The sequence below is a fragment of the Papaver somniferum genome, unplaced genomic scaffold (genome assembly GCF_003573695.1).
Source record: "Papaver somniferum cultivar HN1 unplaced genomic scaffold, ASM357369v1 unplaced-scaffold_18, whole genome shotgun sequence".
Classification (NCBI taxonomy): domain Eukaryota; kingdom Viridiplantae; phylum Streptophyta; class Magnoliopsida; order Ranunculales; family Papaveraceae; genus Papaver; species Papaver somniferum.
The window spans coordinates 9,318,537-9,337,621 of record NW_020627707.1 but is presented as its reverse complement, the minus strand read 5'-3'; positions in this window follow the sequence as shown (position 1 = coordinate 9,337,621).

Here is a 19,085-nt window from a genome sequence, read left to right as displayed (position 1 = left end):
TTCTTGATCTATCCATGTGATTAGTTTTGACTCCGAATATGATGTCCATAGTGCAACTATCTGAGTAGAGCTCTGTCACTTTATATGAATTTTAGTATGCTTGAGTGCAAACTCGTGTACAGCAATTGGAATTTCGCATCAGGGTACTTCTTCCTGTAGTCAATAAGTATGCCAACCAAGGAGATTCTTTAGTGCCTTCCAAGGTTCTGCGTAGATAGCTAAGGTCTGGAGTATTAAGGTTTTGTGGGTACACCTCTGGTAAACCCCCAGAGACAACACTCCGCCACTAGGGCCACCTAGTGGTTTAACGGCTTACTGCACGTGCTAAGTGTAGTCATTTTATTTTAGATTAGATTTGCTCGAGGACTAACAAATAATAAGTTTGGGGGTATTTGATAGACGCATTTATGTGTCTAATGTAGCTCATTTGTATATATTGGTAGTGCTCGATATCGTACTTATTTGGTTATTTTATTTATTTGTACGTGTTTTTGGAAGAATAAGGCTTTGTGGCGAAATTGGCTAAAAATGCGGCATTTGGACCTCCGTTGATAACGTGCCGGAAGCGCCCCAGAATTGTACCGGAAGTACCCCAGGAATACCCCGGAGGAACCCTGAAAAAAGTGCGTCCTAGAGAAATCACTATACGGACCCTCGATTTTGGATAAGGGGTAACCTAATTACTAAGGGGTCACCTATTTCCAGGCAGCTGCTAAAGGGAGAACAGCACATGATAAGGGCACCCACCTTCTTCACGTTTTGAATTAGAAAATTGGCGAGAAGTTCACTGGCAGATTGATAATCGAATTTTGATGGAGTTTTAACGAGATTCAATCGCCGAAATCAGTTGGGCTGGACTTGGATGGACTAAACAGGCCTAGTACAATCGATTGGAACCAACCAATTGGGCTGAAATGGCTGGGAGAAGTGATCAAAGTCCAAACAGGACACGTACGCTTCTGTTGAGTTTGAAGATTTTGTGAGGAATATTTGGGAGAGTTTCACGGTAGTGATTGTTGTACTTGGTCCTGTTCAAGTCTTGATAAGATTTTGGTGGCAAGTTTATAGCTAAAAAACGCGTACAAGGAGATCACAAGAGAGATATTCTCTCTACAACGCAGAGAAGAAAAAAAAAATAAAAGTCGCGGATTCAGTAGAGATTTTTCGGGATTAGAGGACTATATAAAAGTTGGTTCAAGTCATAGAAGGGTTAGAAACCCTTAGGAGAGAGTTTAGAGTCCAGGAGAGCCGAGGAGAAGCGATTACAGAGATTTATTGTTGCTGCTGCTGCTGCTGCTGTTCGAGGAGGAAGAAGAAGAGGAAGAACAGACCTGCTAAGGCAGTCGTTCTTCATCAGTCTTAAAACCAGAAACGAGTGTCGTTGTTTTACAGCAACAGAAAAGTATCGTTTAATTTTCAGCACTTACCCCTTTGTAACAGTGACGCTGTAACACTTTTACAGCGTTGCTAATTCCTATTTCATCATATAATCATCAATAAAAACACCTATTTTAGCCATGAATTTATCTTGTGAGTGTGTTTTTGGGATGAGGAGCTAAACCCCTTAGCCGAGGCGACGGAGGAAGCCATTGGTCCTTATTTATGGTATAATTCTAACTTTATTATTTATTTGCAATATTATTACATGATTATTTGCATGGAATTTTTATTGGAAAATTGATTTTTATTGAATAATTGTGATTCATTTTGATGGAGCATGCTTAGTTTAAGACTCTTGATGTTTCATGCTTGGTGTTTACATTTATTACTTCAAAAATCTACAAAAGGCATAATATTAGAATCACTCTAAAAGAAAAATTGCATGAATATTAATTATTAGAATTTATCAAATAATGGGACAATGGTGGAATCCAAGTCTTGGTGTTTTTCCCTAAAGTTTTCAAACAAAATTTATTTGCCTGTTTAAATTTAAATCTAAAAAATTATTTCCTTCACAAGTCTGAAAAGAACCCAGTTACCACTACAACTACAATCACTTTTGATAAACCATCAACAACCCATGTTCAACCAGTCAAAGCCATCTTTTTTTTTTTTGCAGCGGCAATATCTCGTCTGCCATGTTTTCTCAGCATCAGTAACATGACCTAACTTGATTTTCATAATGAATCCAAACGAGATCAAGCTTCTCCTTCGTATTTCAACTTTGCAAACTCTTTATGAAAACATCTAACTTCTCTTCCTCTCCTCTCTCCTTCCCACCTTGCTCTTCTACCATGTTAAGGATCGAGCAAGAGAGAGGAGAGCATAAACGCACGAAAGTAATAGACTACATTGATAATAACTTGGTGTATTTTTCTCATTAATTCTTCAAGCTATTTATACAATCACAAGACTTGGTTCTTACGACACAAGACTTGATTCTCAAGATATCCAATTCCTAATATAACTCTCACAACTTAAATGCATATCTCCTAAATATAGACTCTCATATATTATTTCCTAATAGGGGTGGTTTGTTGATGCTTGTGCTGCACTTGATTGTTGTTGCAGTAGCATGTTTCCGGCGATGGAGCTCTGTCGGGAATTGGGTGATTGCAGTAATTGTCGCGTTGAAATCAAGTGGAACATCTAAATGGAGCAAGAGGTAGGGAGCAGTTGCAGAGTCGGGCTCTTGAACGTGTGTAAGATGGCTGCAGTCGGTGATGGTGATGGCTGAAATTAGTTGCAGTCCGTGGTTAGATGAACACGGCTCTTGGAAGGCAGAAGTATAACGGGTGATGGCTTAAACTTGCAGACATTTGCAGAACTTGCATCGAAAGAAGTGGCGAACGTCCGTGAAGAACGGATGATACCGAAATTCAGTAAGTACATTGAACTGTAAAAATTTTTATGAGCTAATTGTATATTGCATTCCTTATTACATTTTTTTTCTCTTCATCTTCACAAAAAGTGAATGAGATTGCAATTGTTACGGCTAGTCTTTTTTCATTTGGTTCTTTTACAATTCTGATTGTCCTGCATTCTCCATGAAGAATCGATGGAATGAAAAAAAAAAAAAAAAAGAGAGATGGATCACTTTTGTATAATGTTGCTCTGACGCATCTGAGTCAGTCGCCATGTTAACTTAATGAATATCCATTGACTAGATGAGTCACACCGCAACAGAATTTTCTTATCTCATTTTAGGAGTAGTGCATGTTATTATCCAATGAGCAAGCAAGGATCGAGAGCATTAGCATATGTGAAACTTACCCTCGAGGATTGAGAGCATTAGCATATGTGGTTGCATATTTCGTTTGTCGTAGTTTTGTGCACATAATACAACAGTAACTTACGTAGTACGGAGCATTAGGATTGAAAGCTGATATGCAAAGAAGTTCAGGGATTTTTTTTTCTTCCTTCACAAATCTGAATCCGTGTAATCACCTAGTAGTGTCGTTTCGTCAAATTCTTCGGTCGGCCCTCCCACCGTGTCAATGGTTGTACTAGTCTTATATGCAGCAACAAGATGTTATCAGAGCACTTGAAATTTATAAGAGGGCAATGAATAACTTTTCCAAATTGCTTTTTGCAGATGAAATTGAGAAGCACAAAGTTCCAATCCTAGGTTGGGAATTCTCAGAAAAAATGGTTTTAAAATCTTGTTACAAACCAAATCTAGGTTGGATGGAATCAATTTGTGACATGGACAGGGAGCTACATACATCCAATTTGTTTTCATGCATTTGACCATTACTATCGTTACACACTCTCCCTAAGTCGGAAACAAGAATTGCAGTATCATGCTCACTGTCATTGAACAAATTATCAAGTCCCAACTCAGAATCATCATCATCAAAATTTCAGTCTATGCACAATCTTATCTTTCGCCGTTGAATCAGATGAGGACAAGGAGTTTGGTCCCTCAAATCCAGAGGAGCTCTCTATATGATATAGAATTTGCCTACGGATCCCCCTTTCCCCATGACAACAATGTGTTTTGGGAATCTTTAGAACATGGTGGAAAGAATTTCATTTGGCAGAAAGTGCTGAGGAGTACTCGAGCTTGGATGAGGCCAAAAGTTTACGGAACTGGAAAAGGTATGAGTCCTAATTTTGCCTTCATGATCTGTTTTTTTTTTTTTTTTTTTTTTTGGCAAAAGAAACCGGAGTCTTTTACTCTTTAAGATAGTTCTAATAGATGGACTGGACAAGAAACTTGAGTCTTCTACTCTTCTAAGGTTTCAACATTTACAGCTGCCTCTTAAAAAAATAGGGTGTTTGTGTATGACCTACAGGTAGTTGACTTGTCTGCAAAAAGAAGAAATCTTAAAGTCTATGACTTGTGGTTCGTATAGTTCTTTTTGTTTGTTTTAATGCAGATGGTAACAGGTGAAGCTTCTAACAGTGCACACACAACTGTTTCTTCTCCTCAAACTAGTGAACTTGCTGATACTTCTGCACAGGTCTGTATATGATTCGACTCTCTTGCTCGTTTTAAAGTTCATCTTATATTTTGTTTCTTCACTAGCACTGTCATTGTTTGATTTTTGCAGGAAAATATGGAGCTGCTCAAGCACTCTATGAACAACCGCATAGGCCGACTATTTCCAGAAAATTGTCTGAAAACACGTGGTGTGAGTTTATGCTCTCTATCTTGACCCACTAGCGTTATTAGTGGTATTGAATTATACATTCTAAAAATAAGTTGAGCATTGCTGCGAATTTGGTTTGTACTCTCTTTAGAGAGCTCTTAGTTGTCTGAGTTGAATTGATCACAGTGTTTCTCGACCTCCTCAGGAATCTTATATCAAACAGTCTCAAAGGTGCAATACCTTTTGAGCTATCTCGAATCGGTAATTGGATACCTGTAACTCCAGACTTTTTCAAAAGTTTCGTCGTATCCTAGTGCTGCTTCTAATCTATGGGTTTATGACATTTGTGTTTCTCCAGGAACCGTTTGAACAGCAAGATATCCAGTCGTATACCTTCTTCAGTTGGGGACTTGGAGCATCTCCTTACACTGTTAGTTTCTATAGTCAGCTCATGTTTATTGAAATTACTTCTCTGTTGCTTCCACCGCTTCATTTATCCTTCCTCTTGACACTTCTGTTTTTAGTGCTAGAAATTTAAGCAAGAACCGGATAGCTGAAGAGATTCCATCAGAGTTTGGCAATTAGGAGCGTCCTGGAGATGTAAGAAAGATTTCCGCTGTTGTATTTTGATATCGTTATCCTTTATTTGTTATTCCTAGATTAAAATTATACAATTTTAATCTGTCTATTCTAGAGAACTTTCACATATTCGTCCAACTGGTCAAATCCCTCAAGAACTTGGTCAGCTTAAGAATTTGTATACATTGTGAGTTTTCTCTCTCTTTCTCTGACACTATATGAAATTTTAATGGGTGAGAGTACATTGTGTAACTCAGTTTTTTGGGTGTAAAAGTTTCAGGGAAACATACTACAACAATTTTACTGGTTGTGCCGTTAATATCTTGGCTGAGTCTTAATGTGTGTAAGTTCACTCTTCCTACACATTCGACTGTTGTGTACACAAGATAGGCCTACCAAGCCCTTTGGAAACTTACAATAATCCTTTCTCTGTAATGCAGAATCTTACAATAATCTCTTCGGTGATACCCCACTGGTAACAACTTCTCAAGGGTTCTTGTTGACAGGTATTGGAAAATTCATTTGTTATATTGTGTATTCATGACAAGAACAGTCCTTTTATTAAATTGACTACAATTTTGTCTTTCTGCTAGCTTCATAGGAAATCCCAGTCTTTGTGGTTTTTGGCTTGGTTCTGCACGCAGGAAATCTCATCCGCTAGGGCGATGTAAGTTCGCTAGAAAGCCAAAGATTTGTTTAGTATTTCTTTTTCCTTCTCCCTATACCTCAGCAAATTCGCATTTTGCAGGTCTAATATCCAAAGACACCATCTTAGATATTGCATTGATTGCCCTTGTTCTATTTCTCCTGATCTTAATAAGCAGCATTTCAACCACACAATCCAAAACCTTTTTGCAGAAGGATCGCAGAAAAATCAGGTACTATTTTTGTCACTACATTGTATGTGCGCACAACCATTGTTTAATGCATGTGAATGGTCATGCTAAACACTAGACAGTATGTATAACCTCACAATCAGCGGGTTCATATGAATATATATGTAAAGTCAGCCCTCGCTCAATCTCCGACACTCTGCTGATATCTTGAATGGACTATGCAGGAATTATTGGTCCACTTTTCCTTGGTGAACTCTGGATCGCTGGTTTTCCTGAAGATTGGGCGAAGGTTAGAGGTTAGGGCCAAGTCTAACTAAAAGCAGATTGCTTGTTGTTTTCTTCCAAGTGTTTTAGCTTTTTGATTTGGTGAAAAACTCGCATTGTATATTGTTGCTTTCGACTTCAGATACACTTTTGAATGTGAATATATATGTTTCACAAACAAGAACGAATCGATATTTCAAATTGCCTGTTTCATGATATGGATTTGAGGATATGGATGACTTTAAACTGTATTATATTTTTAGGTGACAGGAAGATGACATTTTCAGGTGACGGAGACCTGGCATTTTCAGGCCAGGATCACCTGAAAGTGCAATTTTCTTTTTTAATTAAAATCTAATTCTAATTCCCATCATGGGACTTATGGTAGGCTCAGATTAAGATGTGGTCGGGCCACATACATCTTGTTCGTGACCCCTCTTAATATTTTGACACATACTCATATTAAAAATCTTTCCCCTCAAATCTGCTTTTCCTTTTTGAGAAAAAGTAGGTAATTAAGACAAAAACATAGGTAATAAAATTGTTTTGGAGAAAAAAATCTAGGTGTCATTGGCCCGATCACATCGTAGCGTACTTTTCTATCAATGGTGGGAGGAAAACCTCTTTTGTTTTTTAAAAAATTAAAAAAATAGCTTTTAATTTTTGGATTTAATTAAGTCAAAAATAATTTCTCGAGGTGTATCAAGATACCTTTTGCTCATAAGCAATAAATTATATTAAAAAGTCATAAGCAATAACATTTTGTTCATAATTTTTTATTTTTTTTGCTTCTAGAGTTAAAAGTAATATATTAAGTGGTGTCCAAACCGGCAATTAATCATACCAACCTCAACAAAATTTACATATCATTGCTATATTCAGCAATGAATCCACACCAAATGTACTTGGGCTTTTCAAATTTTCTATTTAATTCAGAGCGGAAAAATTGAGCTTGATGTTGATGCCTAAAGGAATATGAAACATATTTTGTTACCTTTTTTAAGATTTAAGTCAAATTTAAACAAAAAAAAAGAAAAACTTATTTCATTCCATGGATATAATCGTCTGTTTAATATAACCAATGAGTGTGCATCTGCCAGTAAATTTCCTCGTCTAGCAATTCGCTGTTACATTTGCAGTTTGTTGTTTCGGGCAACTGTGGTGGATGGTCACCCACCAATTTGTTTGGCATCTCTACTGCGTGTTCTGTACAGATTTTCTGCAGTCAATAATGATCTTCCGATGATGACTATGTATGTATTAAGTCGGTGTAGTTCCCTTTGCTTACTGAAGAACCCAGTTGAGTGTAGCGCAATAGGCGATACGACAATCTTTGAACATGTGGAGGTGACTCATAGGCGAGACCCTAGCCAAGAGACCACTAAAGTTGATATGTTTTTATTTTTTCAGCATAACAATAAATTTGGTAAGTCTCAGAGTCATGGTAATATTTCTAATTCAGAAAAAATGTACTCCCTGTCAAGAACTTATGCATACGAAAACTCTATTTTTTTTCGCCAAACGCATGTCAGAAGGTTAAAGACTCAAAAGCATATATTGGAACTTATTTGCTGCAGCATCAGGGTTAGGTGAGGGAGATAGTTAATTTTCTGAAAGCAACATTAAACTTCCTGCACTACTTACACATACATACAAGATTAATTTAATCATAGCGTGCGAGCATGTAAACCTCACTTTCTCTTCTTTCTTTTTTTCCCATTTTGGAAGTTTGATGTTGGTAAAGCCACTGCGGAGCAGGGACGGACCTACCCCTGGGCTAAGGGGGCTAAAGCCCGGGTAGTCTTGTTAGTCCACAAGCCTAAAAAAATAAAAAAATTTGCTCGACCAAGGCTTCTAGCCTGGATCTTAAAAGAAAATTATACTTTTTGGGTCCGTCCCTGCTGCGGAGGAAACTTTCTGTTGTCTTTAAATGTACCAATGGAGCTTGACGTGTAACAAAAAGTAAAACAGCTAGAGTCTCTGGTAAGTCTGAACACTGAACTACCCACACTACGATTAATGCACAACTTTAACTACTTAAGGTGTGCAACTTGGTAGTACTTGTATCTCCTGCAACAAAGAAGAAATCAAAGAAAGAAAGAGAGCTTAGCACAAAGATCTAGTTGAGCGATTGAGTTCTTTTTTCAGAGATTAATTGTTTCTTTAGTTAATTAGCAGGTGGTACTTGGAAGGATATTCATATATGGATCAGACGATAGAAACTGTCTTTTGGGACATTCTTTTCTTCATCTTGTGTGGGGTTGCTGGATTCCTCCTTGGTACTTTATGTGTGACAGTCATGGAGTGTATGTGCTGCATGTGCCGAAGAATTAAGAAGAAAAAGCCAGAACAACGCAGCAGTGACCACGGAGGACATACTGTGGTGCAGGTGGATGTCGAGATGGTGGGGGTGGTTGTGGGGAGGAGGTTGGAAGTATGATGCGTTCATTAAGAAGTTTACTGAAGAGAAATACAAATATAAGTAATATAATTCAGAGTTATGTAAGTGATTTGTGTTTGATATATGATCAAACTATTAGGAGTTCCGGCAAAAACTATGTCTGCAGCTGGTTAAGGTTAAGATTATCTTATGTACTTGGTATATGAGTTATGCAATCAATCCTCATTTATGTTATTTCGTTTCTTATATATCTTTTTCTTATTTTCTTCTTGTTATGTGTTCTGGTTTTATGATTATGAATGTTAGATCTGTATGTACACTTTAAAGCTAGATCAGTAGATTCAACCCACCAGTAGTTTCGTACAACTTTTTAATCGTGATCAAAACTGATAAAACATTTTCTCTACTGAATTTTTTCAAAGTAATCTCTAGTATGGAAAGATTGTGGACAATGAGAATAAATTTACATAAAATTGTGGGGGTGCATGTTTCTTCTTTCTTCTTTTCCTCTTTCTACAGTTTCAGATGCATGCATATTCTTAAGTTCTTCCATGGAAAATGCATTTCTTTCTCTTCGGATCTGATCATCTTTTAAGTGTTTGTTTCTTTGTTGATGGTGAAACTTTTCTCTCTTCTTATTGCTGTTTTACCTGGTTGAGTTCTTCTTGGGGTCTTTCTTATGTTATGCAGATTCACTTACTAAGTGTTGTTTTACTTGTATTATGCGCTAGTTAAATTTGTTATTCAGATGGTTAATCTTTTGCGCTTTGTTCTAGTCCAGTCTACATTGCGTAAGAATATGAAATCAGTGTTAGGTTGTGTATGATTGGCTTAGAGGACAGCAAAGCTTATCAAAACAAATTACAAAACATCTTTTGATCTTAGAGTCACCTGACGAAAAAAAATTACGAATGGCCTTCTTACATTCACTTGATATAGCCATATTGTCAATGGATTAACTCGAAATAACTATCTTAACAAGCACAACACGAAAAGAAAGAAGCCTTAATTAATTTCCAACCTGCCAATGTGTACCGAATTTTTACTTTTGGCTTTACTCACCAGTTGCCCAGAAGATTTTTCATAAAGATCGAGCGAATTTAAAAGATTTTGTAGACTTCTTCTCTCCCCTTTGCATAAAACTAAAGTATTCGTCGGTAAATGAAAGATGAGAAGGAACAATGCCTTGGATGAATGGTCACCCACGAACCCAGGACCACTAAAGTTGATCTGTTTTTAGTTTTTCACCATAACGATAAATTTGGTCATTCTCAGTCATGGCAATATGTCTGATTCATTAAAAGTGTATCTGTCAAGAACTTGTGCAAAAAAGAAAAAACTGAAGATTCTATTTTATTTGGACTTGGGGATTCTTACCCTTAGCCGGGCCGGAGTTATATCGCCAGAGATTTTTTACCCAGGTATTATTCACTAAATACACGTGTCGGAAGCTTAAAGACTTGGAAGCAATTCTCGAGGATGATGCTTGTTCCGAAGGTGCTGAGAGTATGGCAATTTTTGAGGCTGCAAGATGGATTCAAGCAAAAAAAAAAAAGATTTCAGAATATTTACTTAATTAGTGATGCCAAGAATGTTATGGCTCATCTTAATAATTGCAAATGCCAAACTAGTTGGACCTCTTGCTATGTTTTAGATGATTTTTTATTTCTTTTAAAGGATATTCATTCTATTAGGTTCAAACACCTTAAGAGAAATCTCAATAGTGTAGCAGATTTAGCTAACTGGAATTTGTAATATAGCTTTGGATGCTATAAAAATATATTGCGGTAATTAGAGGTAGATTAAACACTAAAACAAGATAGGTGTATTTTCTTGTACACCAGTTATATGCGGTGCACATAAAGGTGCACGGTTTTTTTCTTTTTCTATGGCACTTCATGGTTAGCATTCCTAACACTACAAAACAGGTGGCTTCTAGGGACGGCCATTTTTTCAAAACCGTCCCTAGAGATGGTTATTTGGGACGTTCATGGCCTGACTGTCCCTATAGGTCACGGGATAATTAATTTAAGGCTATTTTTAGGCCGTCCTTAAAAGAAAGTATGACAAAAAAGTATTAGTGACGGTATAATAGGGGACGGACACAAAACCGTCACAAATGCTTCTTGGGACGGTTTTAGGGCTTTTTGGGACGCTTTTTGGCCGTCCCAAAAGGCCTTCTATTTTGTAGTGTAATAAGAGGATTTGATGATACTTCATGGTTGTCGGTTATGGATTTCTATTCACCTTCTAGTGACATATGAGATTTCCTGGGCAAATGAACTTAGTCCGTTCATATGCTGCAGCTTCAGCACTAAATGGTGAAATCTATGTATTCGCCAGTGAAGATGGTTTTTCGTGGAATGATACATGTACTACTCATTCTTGTTCTTCTTGGACTTTTGCTCTCCTATTACATTATTTATTTCTATGGAACTTCGATGTATGTCAGTCAATCCACTTTGTATGGGATTGACTGACATACTATATATTTATGTGAAGTTCAATCCTACAACCTACTAAGAAAGGTGTGGACCCCGCGTCCTTCATTAACCCATAAAAACGGATGCTTAGGTGGAGTTTCTTTTCATAATAAAATATTTGCAAATTGGGGTGGAGGTGGAGTTAACTGCTACCCAGACGTAGAGATGATTGACCCAGTTGTTGGAACATGGATCTGTGCTCAATCAATGTTACATCAGGTGCTCTTTCCTTGTAAATTTTTTACTTCAAGCACAGAATGTACGGAAACCTAATTTATATTCAAATTGTTTTTAAAAGTGGTGATCTGATATATACGTTAACCACTTGCCTTATGAGTTTGGGCACATTTTTTTTCTATTGAATTGTTTATGTGTACATAGTTGTACACATGTTGATTCTTAATGTGCACATAATTGTACTCATGTTGATTTGTAATGCGCACATAGTTGTACACCTGTTGATTGTTAATGTACACATATCCCCGTTGTTCGTTAATGTGCACATAATTGTTCTCCTGTACACATGCTTTTTATTTTGAAGTCTAACAAATTAGGGAAGGCACTAATGTGTACACGTTAGTGTACATAGCTGTATTCATTAAGTCTAAGAAATTAGGGAAAGCACTAGCTGTACACATGCTATTCATTTTGAAGTCTAAGAAATTAGGAAAAACACTAATGTCTACATAGGTGTACACACATGTTACGTTATTTAGGTGCACATAGCTGTTCACATGTTAATTATTTTAGATGTAAATAGTTGTACACTTGTAGAACTATACTTTACGTATACAAACCGAAAATTAGGGAAAGCACTAATGCATATAAGTGGTGGATTTTTTTTATAGATTTTTACATAATTGTACACCATTGTGCTATCTCAATAATATATGCATGTTTTATGGTATAAATGTTGGATTTTTGTAGGTGTGTACATTATTTTACACCACTGTGCTCTCTCATTATTGTATCGCTTTGGTGTTTTATAAGTGTGTACATAGTTTGTACACCACTGTCAAATTTCAATAATATGTATGACCTGTTTGGTGGGTATATATGTTGGATTTTTTAATAAGTGTGTATATAGTCGTACACCATTGTGCTATCTCAAATAATATATGCATGTTTTGGGATGTTGGATTTGTTAGATTTTTTAATAGGTGTGTACATAGTTGTACACCATTGTGCTAATTAATAAGAAGATGAAACAAATTGATCATCTATATTTTTATTTTCTTTGTAAAGTTATTGTCATGCAAATGTTATTAAAACGAAGTATCAGTATGGGTGAGGATCAAGGGATCAGTTCCTTAAAATAAAAAAAGGAAGAACATTTGAAATTTTTCTATAAACTTCTCTTGTTTGATTAATTGATTTAGAAATTATTTGAAATCAAAAGAGGGAGAACATTTGAAATTTGTATATGAACTTCTATTGTTTGACTAATTAATTTAGATATTCCTTAATTTAGTGCCCTTAAATATCTAAGCCACCGTTAGTGGGTAAAAGAGATTTTAGGATTGTACGAGATATATACATCAAATCTTATTAAAGACAAAAATATAAGACAATAGGAGTTAATTTGTTTATTTTGTTTTCAATGCAACACATACGTTTTTCATTTCCTATAAGTCTTGGTATGCTAACGTTTTCCTTAGGTTTTGCACCATATATTGTTTAATTGACGGACTTTTTTTCGTACATGCTAGGTTGCTTGTTGAGAACTCCAAATAAATATTGATTCCCAGGGTAAGCAAGCTAATGAATTGAGATGAATATATGCAATTGTCTCCGCAGAAGCTCTGATCCTAACCTTGATGAAGCTGCTCAAGGTATGTTTTTGGTGAGCTGAACTCATATTGTGATTGTATAATCATGTACCTAAGCTTTGTATGCATTAAAAAGAAATAGAGGGCCACTTGAATTGGTTAAGGAAATGAATTGGTTAACGAAATCATGTATACCTGGATTAGTGCTCAACTTTTATTGAAGAGTCACTGACTGTTTGTTGTGACAGAAATTACATGTGTACATATTTGTACACATATAATATAAGTGTACATTGTTGTACACATGTTGCAGAAATTTTAGTAGACAATCTTTTTCATTTTTGGGATGTCGAATAAGTGATGTTATGAGCAACTGACTGTTAATTTTTGAAATACAAAGCCCTTGACCTGACTTTTATGATTACGGTCGAAAATTGGACTTCAATCTCATACATTGGGGGTGACTTATGGGATGACATAACCTGAATCTTGTTTTGTATATGTTTCTTTTCGATGGAATTTACCCAGAACATCTTGACGACGTGTATGTAACTGCAATTTTTCTTTACTATGGTTTTTTGTTATTTGTACAAAGTGGTGCCTACTTTTTTTTTAATATTCGTATTTCTCTGCAGAAGTCCAGGTGCTGATAAAATCTACTCCCTCCGTCCTAGTTTACTTGCCAAAATTTCCTTTTGCACACGGATTAAGAAATGCAGAGAGAGTAGATTTTTTTCCAAATTTACCCCAAGCTAGTATTTATGATACATAGTTTCTACATATCTAGTTTTTTGGTTTTTACTTGAAGAATTCAAAACAAAGAATATATATAGAGAGGAGAATTTAAGATTGTGTATAGGAAATAGAATTACACAATTCTCAATACTATGACCTGATTCCAACATAGGGGTAAATTAGGATAAAAAGTGAAAAAATATGAAACTTGGCAAGTAATTTTGGACAAAAAAATCCCTAATTTTGGCAAGTAAACTAGGACGGAGGGAGTACAATGTTTTCAACAATCAACTTCCTGCAACAATGAAAAATTGAAATTTGATAAGCAACTCGTGGTGGAGAAGGTATGAAAGATACTAACCGAAGCAGATGGTTACCAATCACATCTTATCGCCCCTGAACAAGGATATTGTTTTCTCATTAAGTCTGCGTTAATTGCTATTAGAGGTCATGCATAGGTAGAAGTTGATGAAGTATGCATTAATTCAACTCACTGCCTGTATTCCCCGTAAAACATAGTTTTATACACTCGTGTAAATTAACATTTTAAAAAAATGAAAATTATATAGTCATATGGGTACTCTTTTTGTAGATCTCGGAAAAGCTTTCCGAATATATAAAGTTTGTAAAATTTGGATGAGAAGTTTAAAATATAAATTGGTTTTTAATTATTTTTATATTATTTAAAGTTGTTGACATCATCATGAATCATTTTGGACTAAATTATAAATATTTGGAATGAATTGTAAATCAGGAAGGAAGGTTATTTGTTTATTTTTCATATTTTGAATAGTTTTTGGACTAATTTGTACCTAGTTGACTCGGCCTGGACTAAATTCTACTTTTTGATGCATTTTTGGACTGAACCGTATTTTTCCCCATTTTTATTTGTAATTGAGAGTTTGTATTTGGTTAAAACGCTTAAGGGTTAAAAGTAAGGAAATTACGTTTATGTCCATGTACATTCTTCGTTTAAGTTTCTGCATTCTTGGCTAACAAGTATTCTTACAGCCTATAATAAGGCATATATCGATGGTAAGGCATGTATTTTGAATAAAATCTTGGGATTTTTGATAAAGTACCCCTACTTTTCACTTTACACAAAACAAATGCCCCCGTTTTTTATAAATTTGTTAAAGTACCCTTTCCTTGACCGTTTTATTCAAAAAACGGTAAATGGCAGCTAACAACCGTTAATGCTTAGGTGGCAGTGCAAAAAAGTCTAAAAAGCAATTCGTGTAGTTACAGAAAGTCCTACACTACACCCCTCATATGATTTCATTATTGATTAGCTCATTTTTAGGTTTAAACTCTTAATTTTATTGATTAATTTCTGAATGTTCTTACAAGAAAGATAAAGAAGTTAAGAATGATCTCTGCTCTCATCTTTCTCTCTCCTATTTACTTGTTTCTTACTCAAAAAATAGCTCTCCCCCTCTTTACAACTCGAATGACTATTTATAAGGAAATACATAATGGATGACAGCTAATCTGTCCTTTATTTTCGGATATGGTTTGCGACATTCTCGCAACCTTACAAATGTTAACTTCGCAAGCTCTCTAATTTTCGCAAGACTATCACATCTTTCTCATGTTCCTTGCTGGCGTCGTTTCTGAAATTATTCAGCGACGCTATTGTGCTGTACCATTGATAATTTCGCTGAGACATAATTGTTGCGAGATTCTGATCCTACATCTTGCCTCTTCTGATATCTTCTATGCAAACTAGAGAACGATGTGAGAATTGCCGCAACTTCTTATCTTCTCATATTCTGCGTTTATCACACGTATTCTTTCTTCCATTTATCTCTTGACACGTCTTTTGTAACCGTTACTTTTTAATCGCTTAAATCTTTCCGTATTAACCGTGTTTATTTTCTCGAGGAAAAATTCTCTCTATATATATTTCTTTTCACTCTCTTCTTCTTTCCTTTTATTCTCTCTGCAACTTCATCGTTCTTCTGCAAATTCTATTATTGCAACTTTTCTTCTTTCCTCTTCAATCTTTTTAAGTTCTTCTTCATCTTCAAACTAGATCTTCATAGTTCGTGATGTTCTTCGAGAGAATCTCCCTACTATCATTTTTCATGGATTCATCAAGGTTAGTCTTCTCTTTTCTTCCTTATGAGTTTTGCTGAAATTGATATATTTGAAATTAATCTTGTTTATTGCCTTATGTGATGTTGTTTTTGTGATTCCCATACTCTTGTTATTTCAGCAAAAGCGGCTCCAACACTAAATTTACAGTTCAGAACCCTAACAATCCCAAATCACAGCATAAAGTTGTCGCACATAAAAGAAAGTCTTCGAATGAGAAGGTAGTAAGAAACACTATCTTTTTCTAATAAAAAAATTGTTGCCTCTGTTTCTTATCTAGATTGTAATTCGCAGGGTGATAAAGATCTTCATAAACCTCACAAGAAATCTCGCCACCTCAAGACTGTTCCAACTTCTGTTCCCTTCCATCTACTCATTTCTTCCAAATCTCCTGCGACATCTTCGCAAGATAAACCTTTATCTCTAATTCGTGAAGATGCTGCCTCTGATTTCATTTCTTCCAAATCTCCTGCGACATCTTCGCAAGATAAACCTTTATCTCCAACTCGCGAAAATGTTGCCTCTGATTTCATTTCTCCAGTTGATCTTTCTATGATTGAAATTCCCTTTGTAGATCCTTCTGCGAATGAAACCTCTTCTCTTCCCATTGAGAATGTTTCTCAACTATCTATTTCTACTAGTTCTCTACCCAAGTCTCTTCCTCTGTCGAAAGAAACCGTGGAAGGGATAGATATTTCTTTCAAGGTTTTATCTGAGATTTTGGATGATGGAAAGAAGTCTTCTACTGATCCCATCAAGTCAAATATTTGCGAAATTCTGAGCAAGCATTTGGGTTCAGACAAAGTTGTTTCGCATACAGCTTTAGAAAAAGAATGTAATGCTCTTCGTCTTGAAAATCAGAAACTTAGAATGTTTTGCTGGGTCGTGAAAATCTTCGCAAGAAGAATGATGAATTAAGAGGTATGATTTCCTCTTCTATGTCTTTAATTTGGCTTTTCGATGGTTTTATCTTTCCCATGTTTAATTATCCTTTAAATCCCTCTTTCGCATGTTAAGCATTAAATCAGAAACGATTAATGGAGAGATATCAATTTGAATCTGTTGTTGAAGAAGCCCGTGTTGATAAAGAAGTCTTAATGGATCAATATAACCAATTAGAATAAAACCTTATCTCAAGATAAGCGAGTTTATTTAAACAAGATGGCGATATCTTCGCAACAACTTAATATTCTCCAAAAAGTATGTGCTGACCAAGAGAAATCTCTTCGCTCTTTAAGAAATGAACTTAAAGAAGTAACAGAATCATCTATCGCTGAAAAAGATACACTCATTCAAGGTAGAATAACTTTAAGTGTGAAGGCAAATCAGTTTAAAGAATAATATTCCAAATTAGAAGAATCTTATTCTTCTCTTGCGAAGAAAAATGCCTTCCATGTTTCTAAAGAGAAAAATCTTCAGTCTCGACTTAAAGGTTTAGTTGGAGATAAATTTGATGACGCAATGGACCATTGGGAGAAGGAAGGTAGTCATAATAGTTTGACTTCCTTAATTATCTTTTCTTTGTCATATCTTTCTGAATTCCTTATTTTAACAAAATTTTGTATTCTATTTTTCGCAGAGTCTGAGAAGAATCTTCATTCCTCTATTTCTGACTTGGAGGCTAAATATGATAAAATTCGCAAAGAGAATGCCTTGATCGTCTCTACCCTTACTGGTTCTCGCGATCGAGCAGAAAGAAGACTTGATTATCTTGCTTATTTTAAAGATATTCAAGATATGAATCATCAAAGAGCAATTCTTCTCCAAGTTCATCTCCGGGCTGAAGTCCTTGTAAATGACATCTTACTGTCCAACTCTCTTCCTCCTACATCAATTGATCCTCTAGAAGTAGATGATGATGAAGTTCCTCGTCCTGCTGATAGTGATTATGATTACGAAAGCGGTGCGGAGGATAATTTCCTGGAAGATGAAGAAGAGGTTCCTTCTAAAGAAGTATCTGCTGGTGTTAATCAGAATGAGAAAGAAATTTCTCCTGAAGAAGTAATTGCTGGCGATAGTCATGGCGAAGATCAAAGCCGAAATGAAGGAGGAGCTTGCGAGAATGTTGGCGAAGGATTTTTGTCATCTCCTGCTAATGATTTTGATATTGAAGCTTGAGCTTCTTTTCTATATTTGTTTTCTTGAACTTTCTTATTTTTATCACTTTTGAGAGTTACATTTTTCAATAACTTTGAAGTCAACTTTTCCTTTTAATATTTTGTTGATAAGAAAGATAATGCTTCTTGTATATCGATTCCCATACTTGCCTCTCATTATCTTTCTTGCACAAAATAATCTGTTGTGAATGCTTATCATTAATTTGTTTTATCATATGGTCTTATTTTGCCTTCCTAATTAAAGGTCTTATTATGCCATCTCTTGTCATTGCGACAAAATCGCAGGACGTCCTTGCATTTTCATACAAAAACCCATTGATTTTGTCTTAACCTTTTCTTTTGTATTATGGCCTCTTCAGGAATGTTGCGGCAATATGACAGGCCTAAATATTCTTGCGAAAATAAAACCCCATGACATTGTCGTCTTGCGACGAAATCCCAGGACGTCTTCGCACTTTCATGCGAAAACCCATTGATTTCGTCTTATCTTTTTCTTTTGTATTATTGCCTCTTCAGGATTGTTACACAAATATGACAAGCTTTAATATCCTTGCGAATAAAAAGCCTCATGTCATTTGCGTCTTAAGACACTTATCAGCTCCCTAATGGAGGTTGCCGCCCTTATCTCCCCCTGGTTGCCCCTTCAAGGTGGCGTACTTCTACCATACAAGGTTTGCTCCTCCCATCCAGTCTTAACAACAACCAGTTGTTTTCGCAGCCTCTTATCCCTTTTGCCTATAGGGCTTATGGTTACGAGACTGCACCCTAAGTGGGGTTTTCTTCAGGCTGAGTGTAGTATAAGCCAAGACTTTTCAAGAATGGCAAGGTACACTACAGACGCCCCTGGCACTCTTGACTCAACCGTGTACCTCGGCGCCTTGATCAGATTCCGCACTCCTTGGGAGAGTCCTTATTACCTTAGTCGCCCAACCTAAGTCATATGATTAAGCTGAAAATCCAAGGTGCCTCTCTCGGATGGTCTTTATTTACCCCAAATCTCCATGACTCAGGTTCCAGGGGCGGTGTAACCTTTTCCTGAGTCATGCTACAGGTAGCCCCTTTTATGACGTACTTTAGGTCTTACATTTGCCTCTTGCAAAATTTTATTCGCGAACTAGGGTGTACACCATAAAGGTTCGCCCCTTTCTTTTATGTCATTGTTCTTTGGTTATCTCTGCGACAATTTCGCACATCATGATCTTCTTTTGATATGAGTAATTCTGCGATTATTTTTTCAGAATTTATAACTTCTCAAAGCTTCTTACTGAT